Source organism: Salmo trutta, chromosome 12 (genome assembly GCF_901001165.1).
Source record: "Salmo trutta chromosome 12, fSalTru1.1, whole genome shotgun sequence".
NCBI classification, from domain to species: domain Eukaryota; kingdom Metazoa; phylum Chordata; class Actinopteri; order Salmoniformes; family Salmonidae; genus Salmo; species Salmo trutta.
The window spans coordinates 83,307,180-83,318,314 of NC_042968.1; positions in this window are offsets into that span (position 1 = coordinate 83,307,180).

The window sequence follows — 11,135 nt, forward strand, 5'->3', positions numbered from 1 at the left end:
GCATTAAATGTATATATATATATATATATATATATATATATATATATATATATATATATATATATATATATATATCTGTGTGTGTAAATATGTTTTTTTGTGTGTTTCCATATGGGTTTGTCTTTACCAGCAAACTGTCAGCATGTGTTTTCATGACTGACTGTCAAGATGTGTTTATGAGTGCACACTGTCTACCAAGCATCTGAGGAAGAAAACAGTTACTCTCGTTCCCTCCTCCCTGATCTTCCTTCCTTCCTTCCTTCCTTCTTTCCTTCCTTCCTTCCTTCCTTCCTTCCTTCCTTCCTTCCTTCCTTCCTTCCTTCCTTCCTTTAGGAGCTGCAACATAAGGGCCGCTATTGGCACGCAGACTGCTTTCGCTGCTACAAGTCGCTAGCCAAGGAGTCTTTCAGTGCTAAGGATGACGGCATCATATGTGGGAAGTGTAGCTCCCGAGAGAATGCCCCTCGTTGTCACACCTGCTACAAAGCCATTCTAGCCGGTAGAGGGCACTATGGGCTAAGACTCACTGTCACTGATATGAGTTAACATGAAATTCAGCAAGTGATATTTATACCCACTGTACACTTCATTTTTTAGATACTCTCCATTATGTGAACTTAGATGTAATTAGTAAATGCTTCTTAAACTACAGTTCAGTTCCATTAAAAGGGCAATCTACTGTTCAAACAATAACAAAGAGACACTCTGCCACTGTGTTGGTAAATAGCTGATGGATGGAGCTGGAGAAATGTTACCACTTTCAAATTAGACATAGCTTAGGATGGAAGGATTGACCATCCATAAAATTGATGTTTTGAGGGTATACAGTGTTTGTTTACAATTATATTGTTTACAACCAATTGAGTAAAACAAACTTATATTTTGGGTTCTGATGGGGAATGACAGCTGAACTAAGCTCGTATATATATAAGTTATATTCTTCAAGAATCAATGGATATACATAATCAATTTAAAAGTCCCAAAATGGATGTACTAATTGCAGACTGCCCCTTTAAACCTTCCTTGAGACTAATGTGAATATTTTTCTTTACTAAAGGCTCTGACAATGTGGAGTATGAAGGTGACGTGTGGCACGAGGTCTGCTTCACCTGTTTCCACTGTAAAAAACCCATCCACTCTCAAAGCTTCCTGACCAAAGGCACGGACATCTACTGTAACCGTTGCCACGAGAAGAAGTTTGCCAAGATCTGTGTCAGCTGTAAGCAGGTAACGTAAAGATTAGATTTTTTTCAATAGGATCAAAATCCTTTGATGTAATTGATGGATGTCCATTTTAAATAAGCCAATTGGACCAAAGTGGTTGGTAAGAAACCAGTTGTTCTGCCCTATAAATGACATCCTGTTTACGATATGCAAGTGATGCGTTGTTTCTCAGCAAGTAGCCTTGTAGTTTTTGAACTTTTTTAGACTTTTTGAATATTATTCAATGGGCAAAAACGTAGCTCAATGGTCTTCAGCGCAGAAACTTCATAAAAGTAATCTGGCAGAAGTACATTCATCTACAAACACAAATATCATTTTATGTACACTACCGTTCAAAAGTTTGGGGTCCTTGTTTTTGAAAGATAAGCAATTTTTTCCCCCATTAAAATAACATCAAATTGATCAGAAATACATTGTAGACGTTGTTAATATTGTAAATGACTATTGTAGCTGGAAACGGCTGATTTTTAATTGAGTATCTACATAGGCGTACAGAGGCCCATTATCAGAATCCATCACTCCTGTGTATCAATGGTACGTTGTGTTAGCTAATCCAAGTTTATAATTTCAAAAGGCTAATTGATCATTAGAAAACCCTTTTGCAATTACAGTTGGAGTCGGAAGTTTACATACACTTAGGTTGGAGTCATTAAAACTTGTTTTTCAAACACTCCACAAATTTCTTGTTAACAAACTATAGTTTTGGCAAGTCGGTTAGGACATCTACTTTGTGCATGACACAAGTAATTTTTCTAACAATTGTTTACAGACAGATTATTTCACTTATAACTCATTGTATCACAATTCCAGTGGGTTAGAAGTTTACATACACTCAGTTGAATGTGCCTTTAAACAGCTTGGACGATTCCAGAAAATGATGTCATGGCTTTAGAAGCTTCTGATAGGCTAATTCACATCATTTGAATCAATTGGAGGTGTACCTGTGAATGTATTTCAAGGCCTACCTTCAAACTCAGTGCCTCTTTGCTTGACATCATTGGAAAATCAAAAGAAATCAGCCAAGACCTCAGAAAAGAAATAGTAGACCTCCACAAGTCTGGTTCATCCTTGGGAGCAATTTCCAAACGCCTGAAGGTACCACGTTCATCTGCACAACCAATAGTACGCAAGTATAAACACCATGGGACCACACAGCTGTCATACCGCACAAGAAGGAGACGCGTTCTGTCTCCTAGAGATGAACGTACTTTGGTGCGAAAAGTGCAAATCAATCCCAGAACAACAGCAAAGGACCTTGTGAAGATGCTGGAGGAAACAGGTACAAAGTATCTATATCCACAGTAAAAATGAGTCCTATATCGACATAACCTGAAAGGCCGCTCAGCAAGGAAGAAGCCACTGCTCCAAAACCTCCATAAAAAAGCCAGACTACAGTTTGCAACTGCACATGGGGACAAAGATGGTACTTTTTGGTCTGATGAAACAATTATAAAACTGTTTGGTCATAATGACCATCTTATGGAAAAAGGGGAGGCTTGCAAGCCGAAGAACACCATCCCAACTGTGAAGCACGGGGGTGGCAGCATCATGTTGTGGGGGTGCTTTGCTGCAGGAGGGACTGGTGCACTTCACAAAATTAAATTATATGGATATATTGAAGCAACATCTCAAGACATCAGTCAGGAAGTTAAAGCTTGGTCGCAAATGGGTCTTCCAAATGGACAATGACCCCAAGCATACTTCCAAAGTTGTGGCAAAATGGCTTAAGGACAACAAAGTCAAGGTATTGTAGTGGCCATCACAAAGCCCTGACCTCAATCCTATAGAAGGTTTGTGGGCAGAACTGAAAATGCATGTGTGAGCAAGGAGGCCTACAAACCTAATTCAGTTACACCAGCTCTGTCAGGGGGAATGGGCCAAAATTCACCCAACTTATTGTGGGAAGCTTGTGGAAGGCTACCCAAAACGTTTGACCCAAGTTAAACAATTTAAAGGCAATGCTACCAAATACTAATTGAGTGTATGTAAACTTCTGACCCACTGGGAATGTGATGAAAGAAATAAAAGCTGAAATAAATCATTCTCTCTACTATTATTCTGACATTTCACATTCTTAAAATAAAGTGGTGATCCTACCTGACCGAAGACAGGGAATTTTAACTAGGATTCAATGTCAGGAATTGTGAAATACTGAGTTTAAATGCATTTGGCTAAGGTGTATGTAAACTTCCGACTTCAACTGTATGTTAGCACAACTGTTGTGCTGATTAAAGAAGCAATAAAACTGTCCTTCTTTAGACTAGTTGAGTATCTGGAGCATCAGCATTTGTGGGTTCGATTACAGGCTCAAAATGGCCAGAAACAAAGAACTTTCTTCTGAAACTCGTCAGTCTTTTCTTGTTCTGAGAAATGAAGGGAGGCCCAGGTGCACAACTGAGCAAGAAGACAAGTACATTAGAGTGTCTAGTTTAAGAAACAGACACCTCACAAGTCCTCAACTGGCAGCTTCATTAAATGGTACACCAGTCTCAACGTCAACAGTGAAGAGGTGACTCCGGGATGCTGGCTTTATAGGCAGAGTTTATAGGCAAAGAAAAAGCCATATCTCAGACTGACCAATAAAAAGAAAAGATTAAGATGGGCAAAAGAACACAGACACTGGACAGAGGACCTCTGCCTAGAAGTCCAGCATCCCGGAGTCGCCTCTTCACTGTTGACGTTGAGACACCCCCCTATCCACATCGACGGGACAGTGGTGGAGAAGGTGGAAAGTTTTAAGTTCCTCGGCGTACACATCACGGACAAACTGAAATGGTCCACCCACACAGACAGCATGGTGAAAAAGGCGCAACAGTGCCTCTTCAACCTCAGGAGGCTGAAGAAATTTGGCTTGTCACCGAAAACACTCACAAACTTTTACAGATGCACAATCGAGAGCATCCTGTCAGGCTGTAGCACCGCTTGGTACGGCAACTGCTCTGCCCATAACCGTAAGGCTCTCCAGAGGGTAGTGAGGTCTGCACAACGCATCACCGGGGGCAAACTACCTGCCCCCCAGGACACCTACACCACCCGATGTCACAGGAAGGCAAAAAAGATCATCAAGGACAACAACCACCCGAGCCACTGCCTGTTCACCCCGCTATCATCCAGAAGGCGAGGTCAGTACAGGTGCATCAAAGCTGGGACTGAGAGATTGAAAAACAGTTTCTATCTCAAGGCCATCAGACTGTTAAACAGCCATCACTAACATTGAGTGGCTGCTGCCAAAATACTGACTCAAATCTTTAGCCACTTTAATAATTAAAAATTGGATGTAATAAATGTATCACTTGTCACTTTAAACAATGCCACTTTATATAATGTTTACATACCCTACATTACTCATCTCATATGTATATACTGTACTCTATACCATCTACTGCATCTTGCCTATGCTGCATGGCCATTGCTCATCCATATATTTATATGTACATATTCTTATTCATTTCTTTAAACTTGTGTTTATAAGGTAGCTGGGTGAAATTGTTAGATTACTTGTTAGATATTAATTTGTGGAGTGGTTAAAAAACAAGTTTTAACTTCCGACTCCAACTGTAATTGCAAAAGGGTTTCCTAATGATCAATTAGCCTTTTGAAATGATAACTTCAATTAGCTAACACAATGTGCCATTGGAACACAGGAGTGATGGTTACTGATAATGGGCCTCTGTACACCTATGTAGATATTCCATTTAAAATCAGCCGTTTCCAGCTACAATAGTCATTTACAACATTAACTATGTCTACACTGTATTTCTGATCAATTTGATGTTATTTTAATGGCCAAAAAGTGTGCTTTTCTTTCAAAAATAATGACTTTTCTAAGTGATAGTGTATATATATTTTAAATGACCACATAATCATCTAGCCCATAATACGGAAGAAAAGCAGAAGAGGCGTTTACTTTCACAGGGTATTGTATGCCTTATCCAGAAAGGAGAATTAACCAAAAATGTAAGCAATTGTCTAAGGATGGTGCTGGACCGTATTTTATTGTCCTCAGCACAAGGTGCACCTGTGTAATGATCATGCTGTTCAATCAGCTTCTTGATATCCCACACCTGTCAGGTAGGTGGATTATCTTTGCAAAGGAGAAATGCTCACTAACAGGGATGTAAACAAATTTGTGCACTATATTTGAGAGAAATAACCTTTTTGTGTGTATGGAACATTTCTTGGATTTTTTATTTCAGCTCATGAAACATGGGACCAACACTTTACATGTTGTGTTTATATTTTTGTTCAGTGTAAATAAAAGTTCAAATCCAGGCATGTCAAATGGTTGCGCAAAACACAGGGGCCTAATGAGGATTCCCCTCTAAATTGACTTGACTCTCTCCTGCCCCCTATCTAGGTCCTCACTACAGGGGGAGTGAACTACCAAGAGCAGCCATGGCACTCAGAGTGTTTTGTCTGCAGCTCCTGTCGAAAACACTGTCTGGGACCCGCTTTACCTCCCATGAGTAGAAGGCTTTCTGTGTGGACTGGTACAAGACTACCGTAGCCAAGAGAATTATTTCCACAAATAATTATTTCCACAAAGCATTACGAAGGACTCTGGTTTTCTTTTGTCATCATGATAGTTGTAATTACATTGCATTGTCATATATTGGGCTCAGTATATACTATTGTATTTTTTATAAAACACAACATGAGATTCAGATGCTCATCTCAGCACCATGGACAGCTGCCTAATCAATACAGTAACAGATATTTCACTTTACAGTTTGCATGACATCAAAACTAAGAGATTGAAAATGTAACAAACATGCATTCATTTCAAGGTTGGAAAGAGCAGTAATCTGGGAAGAAAAGATCTTACACCCAGCCTAAAGGCGGATTCACTGCCACAGCATGTAAAACAAAGAGGTAAGAAGTGAGGGGGTGGAGCGACAGTCATAGAGGGGGTTTCAAGGTGTGTGTAGACGAATGCAGGTCCCACTGACACCAGAACACTACAAGTCTCACTGACACCAGAACACCACAAGTCTCACTGACACCAGAACACTACAAGTCTCACTGACACCAGAACACTACAAGTCTCACTGACTCCAGAGCACTACAGGTCTCACTGACACCAGAGCTCTACAGGTCTTACTGACACCAGAGCACTACAGGTCTCACTGACACTAGAACACTAAAGGTCTCACTGACACCAGAGCACTACAGGTCTCACTGACACTAGAACACTACAGGTCTCACTGACACCAGAGCACTACAGGTCTCACTGACACCAGAGCACTACAGGTCTCACTGACACCAGAGCACTATAGGTCTCACTGACACCAGAGCACTACAGGTCTCACTGACACCAGAGCACTACAGGTCTCACTGACACCAGAGCACTACAGGTCTCACTGACACCAGAGCACTACAGGTCTCACTGACACCAGAGCACTACAGGTCCTACTGACACCAGAGTACTACAGGTCTCACTGACACTAGAACACTACAGGTCTCACTGACACCAGAGCACTACAGGTCTCACTGACGCCAGAACACTACATGTCTCACTGACTCTAGAACACTACAGGTCTCACTGACACTAGAACACTACAGGTCTCACTGACACCAGAGCACTACAGGTCTCACTGACACCAGAGCTCTACAGGTCTCACTGACACCAGAGCACTACAGGTCTCACTGACACTAGAACACTACAGGTCTCTCTGACACCAGAACACTACAGGTCTCACTGACACTAGAACACTACAGGTCTCATTGACACTTGAGCACTACAGGTCTCACTGACACCAGAGCTCTACAGGTCTCACTGACACCAGAGCACTACAGGTCTAACTGACACCACAGCACTACAGGTCTCACTGACACTAGAACACTACAGGTCTCACTGACACCAGAACACTACAGGTCTCACTGACACTAGAACACTACAGGTCTCACTGACACCAGAGCACTACAGGTCTCACTGACACCAGAGCTCTACAGGTCTCACTGACACTACAGCACTACAGGTCTCACTGACACTAGAACACTACAGGTCTCACTGACACCAGAACACTACAGGTCTCACTGACACTAGAACACTACAGGTCTCACTGACACTAGAACACTACAGGTCTCACTGACACCAGAACACTACAGGTCTCACTGACACTAGAACACTACAGGTCTCATTGACACCAGAGCACTACAGGTCTCACTGACACCACAGCACTACAGGTCCTACTGACACCAGAGTACTACAGGTCTCACTGACACTAGAACACTACAGGTCTCACTGACACCAGAGCACTACAGGTCTCACTGACGCCAGAACACTACATGTTTTACTGACTCTAGAACACTACAGGTCTCACTGACACTAGAACACTACAGGTCTCACTGACACCAGAGCACTACAGGTCTTACTGACACCAGAGCTCTACAGGTCTCACTGACACCAGAGCACTACAGGTCTCACTGACACTAGAACACTACAGGTCTCTATGACACCAGAACACTACAGGTCTCACTGACACTAGAACACTACAGGTCTCATTGACACTAGAGCACTACAGGTCTCACTGACACCAGAGCTCTACAGGTCTCACTGACATCAGAGCACTACAGGTCTAACTGACACCACAGCACTACAGGTCTCACTGACACTAGAACACTACAGGTCTCACTGACACTAGAACACTACAGGTCTCACTGACACCAGAGCACTACAGGTCTCACTGACACTAGAATACTACAGGTCTCATTGACACCAGAGCACTATAGGTCTCACTGACACCAGAGCACTACAGGTTTCACTGACACCAGAGCACTACAGGTCTCACTGACACCAGAGCACTACAGGTCTCACTGACACCAGAGCACTACAGGTCTCACTGACACCAGAACACTACAGGTCTCACTGACACTAGAACACTACAGGTCTCACTGACACCAGAACCCTACAGGTCTCACTGACACCAGAACACTACAGATCTCACTGACACTAGAACACTACAAGTCTCACTGACACCAGAGCACTACAGGTCTCACTGACACCAGAACACTACAGGTCTCACTGACACTAGAACACTACAAGTCTCACTGACACCAGAACCCTACAGGTCTCACTGACACCAGAACACTACAGGTCTCACTGACACTAGAACACTACAGGTCTCACTGACACCAGAACACTACAAGTCTTACTGACACCAGAACACTACAAGTCTCACTGACACCAGAACACCACAAGTCTCACTGACACCAGAACACTACAAGTCTCACTGACACTAGAACACTAAATCAAATCAAATCAAATTTATTTATATAGCCCTTCGTACATCAGCTGAAATCTCAAAGTGCTGTACAGAAACCCAGCCTAAAACCCCAAACAGCAAGCAATGCATGTGAAAGAAGCACGGTGGCTGGGAAAAACTCCCTAGGAAAAACTCCTGAGAAAGGCCAAAAACCTAGGAAGAAACCTAGAGAGGAACCAGGCTATGAGGGGTGGCCAGTCCTCTTCTGGCTGTGCCGGGTGGATATTATAACAGAACATGGTCAAGATGTTAAAATGTTCGTAAATGACCAGCATGGTCAAATAATAATAATCATAGTAATTGTCGAGGGTGCAACAAGCACGTCCGGTGAACAGGTCAGGGTTCCGTAGCCGCAGGCAGAACAGTTGAAACTGGAGCAGCAGCATGGCCAGGTGGACTGGGGACAGCAAGGAGTCATCATGCCAGGTAGTCCTGAGGCATGGTCCTAGGGCTCAGGTCCTCCGAGAGAAAGAAAGAAAGAGAGAAAGAGAGAATTAGAGAGAGCATATTTACATTCCCACAGGACACCGGATAAGACAAGAGAATACTCCAGATGTAACAGACTGACCCTAGCCCCCCGACACATAAACTACTGCAGCATAAATACTGGAGGCTGAGACAGGAGGGATCAGAAGACACTGTGGCCCCATCCGATGATACCCCCGGACAGGGCCAAACAGGCAGGATATAACCCCACCCACTTTGCCAAAGCACAGCCCCCACACCACTAGAGGGATATCTACAACCACCAACTTACCGTCCGAAGACAAGGCCGAGTATAGCCCACAAAGATCTCCGCCACGGCACAACCCAAGGTGGGGGCGCCAACCCAGACAGGAAGACCACGTCAGTGGCTCAACCTACTCAAGTGACGCACCCCTCCCATGGACGGCATGGAAGAACACCAGTAAGTCAGTGACTCAGCCCCTGTAAAAGGGTTAGAGGCAGAGAATCCCAGTGGGAAGAGGGGAACCGACAAGGCAGAGACAGCAAGGGCGGTTCGTTGCTCCAGCCTTTCCGTTCACCTTCACACTCCTGGGCCAGACTATACTTAATCATAGGACCTACTGAAGAGATAAGTCTTCAGTAAAGACTTAAAGGTTGAGACTGAGTCTGCGTCTCTCACATGGGTAGGCAGACCATTCCATAAAAATGGAGCTCTATAGGAGAAAGCCCTACCTCCAGCCGTTTGCTTAGAAATTCTAGGGACAATTAGGAGGCCTGCGTCTTGTGACCGTAGCGTACGTGTAGGTATGTACGGCAGGACCAAATCGGAAAGATAGGTAGGAGCAAGCCCATGTAATGCTTTGTAGGTTAGCAGTAAAACCTTGAAATCAGCCCTTGCCTTAACAGGAAGCCAGTGTAGGGAGGCTAGCACTGGAGTAATATGATCAAATTTTTTGGTTCTAGTCAGGATTCTAGCAGCCGTATTTAGCACTAACTGAAGTTTGTTTAGTGCTTTATCCGGGTAGCCGGAAAGTAGAGCATTGCAGTAGTCGAGCCTAGAAGTAACAAAAGCATGGATTAATTTTTCTGCGTCATTTTTGGACAGAAAGTTTCTGATTTTTGCAATGTTACGTAGATGGAAAAAAGCTGTCCTTGAAGCAGTCTTGATATGTTCTTCAAAAGAGAGATCAGGGTCCAGAGTAACGCCGAGGTCCTTCACAGTTTTATTTGAGACGACTGTACAACCATCCAGATTAATTGTCAGATTCAACAGAAGATCTCTTTGTTTCTTGGGACCTAGGACAAGCATCTCTGTTTTGTCCGAGTTTAAAAGTAGAACATTTGCAGCCATCCACTTCCTTATGTCTGAAACACAGGCTTCTAGCGAGGGCAATTTTGGGGCTTCACCATGTTTCATTGAAATGTACAGCTGTGTGTCGTCCGCATAGCAGTGAAATTTAACATTATCTTTTCGAATGACATCCCCAAGAGGTAAAATATATAGTGAAAACAATAGTGGTCCTAGAACGGAACCTTGAGGAACACCGAAATTTACAATTGATTTGTCAGAGGACGAACCATTCACAGAGACAAACTGATATCTTTCCGACAGATAAGATCTAAACCAGGCCAGAACTTGTCCATGTAGACCAATTTGGGTTTCCAATCTCTCCAAAAGAATGTGGTGATCGATGGTATCAAAAGCGGCACTAAGATCTAGGAGCATGAGGACAGATGCAGAGCCTCGGTCTGACGTCATTAAAAGGTCATTTACCACCTTCACAAGTGCAGTCTCAGTGCTATGATGGGGTCTAAAACCAGACTGAAGCGTTTCGTATACATTGTTTGTCTTCAGGAAGGCAGTGAGTTGCTGCGCAACAACTTTTTCTAAAATTTTTGAGAGGAATGGAAGATTCGATATAGGCCGATAGTTTTTTATAATTTCTGGGTCAAGATTCGGCTTTTTCAAGAGAGGCTTTATTACTGCCACTTTTAGTGAGCTTGGTACACATCCGGTGGATAGAGAGCCGTTTATTATGTTCAACATAGGAGGGCCAAGCACAGGAAGCAGCTCTTTCAGTAGTTTAGTTGGAATAGGGTCCAGTATGCAGCTTGAGGGTTTGGAGGCCATGATTATTTTCATCATTATGTCAAGAGATATAGTACTAAAACACTTTAGTATCTCCCTTGATCCTAGGT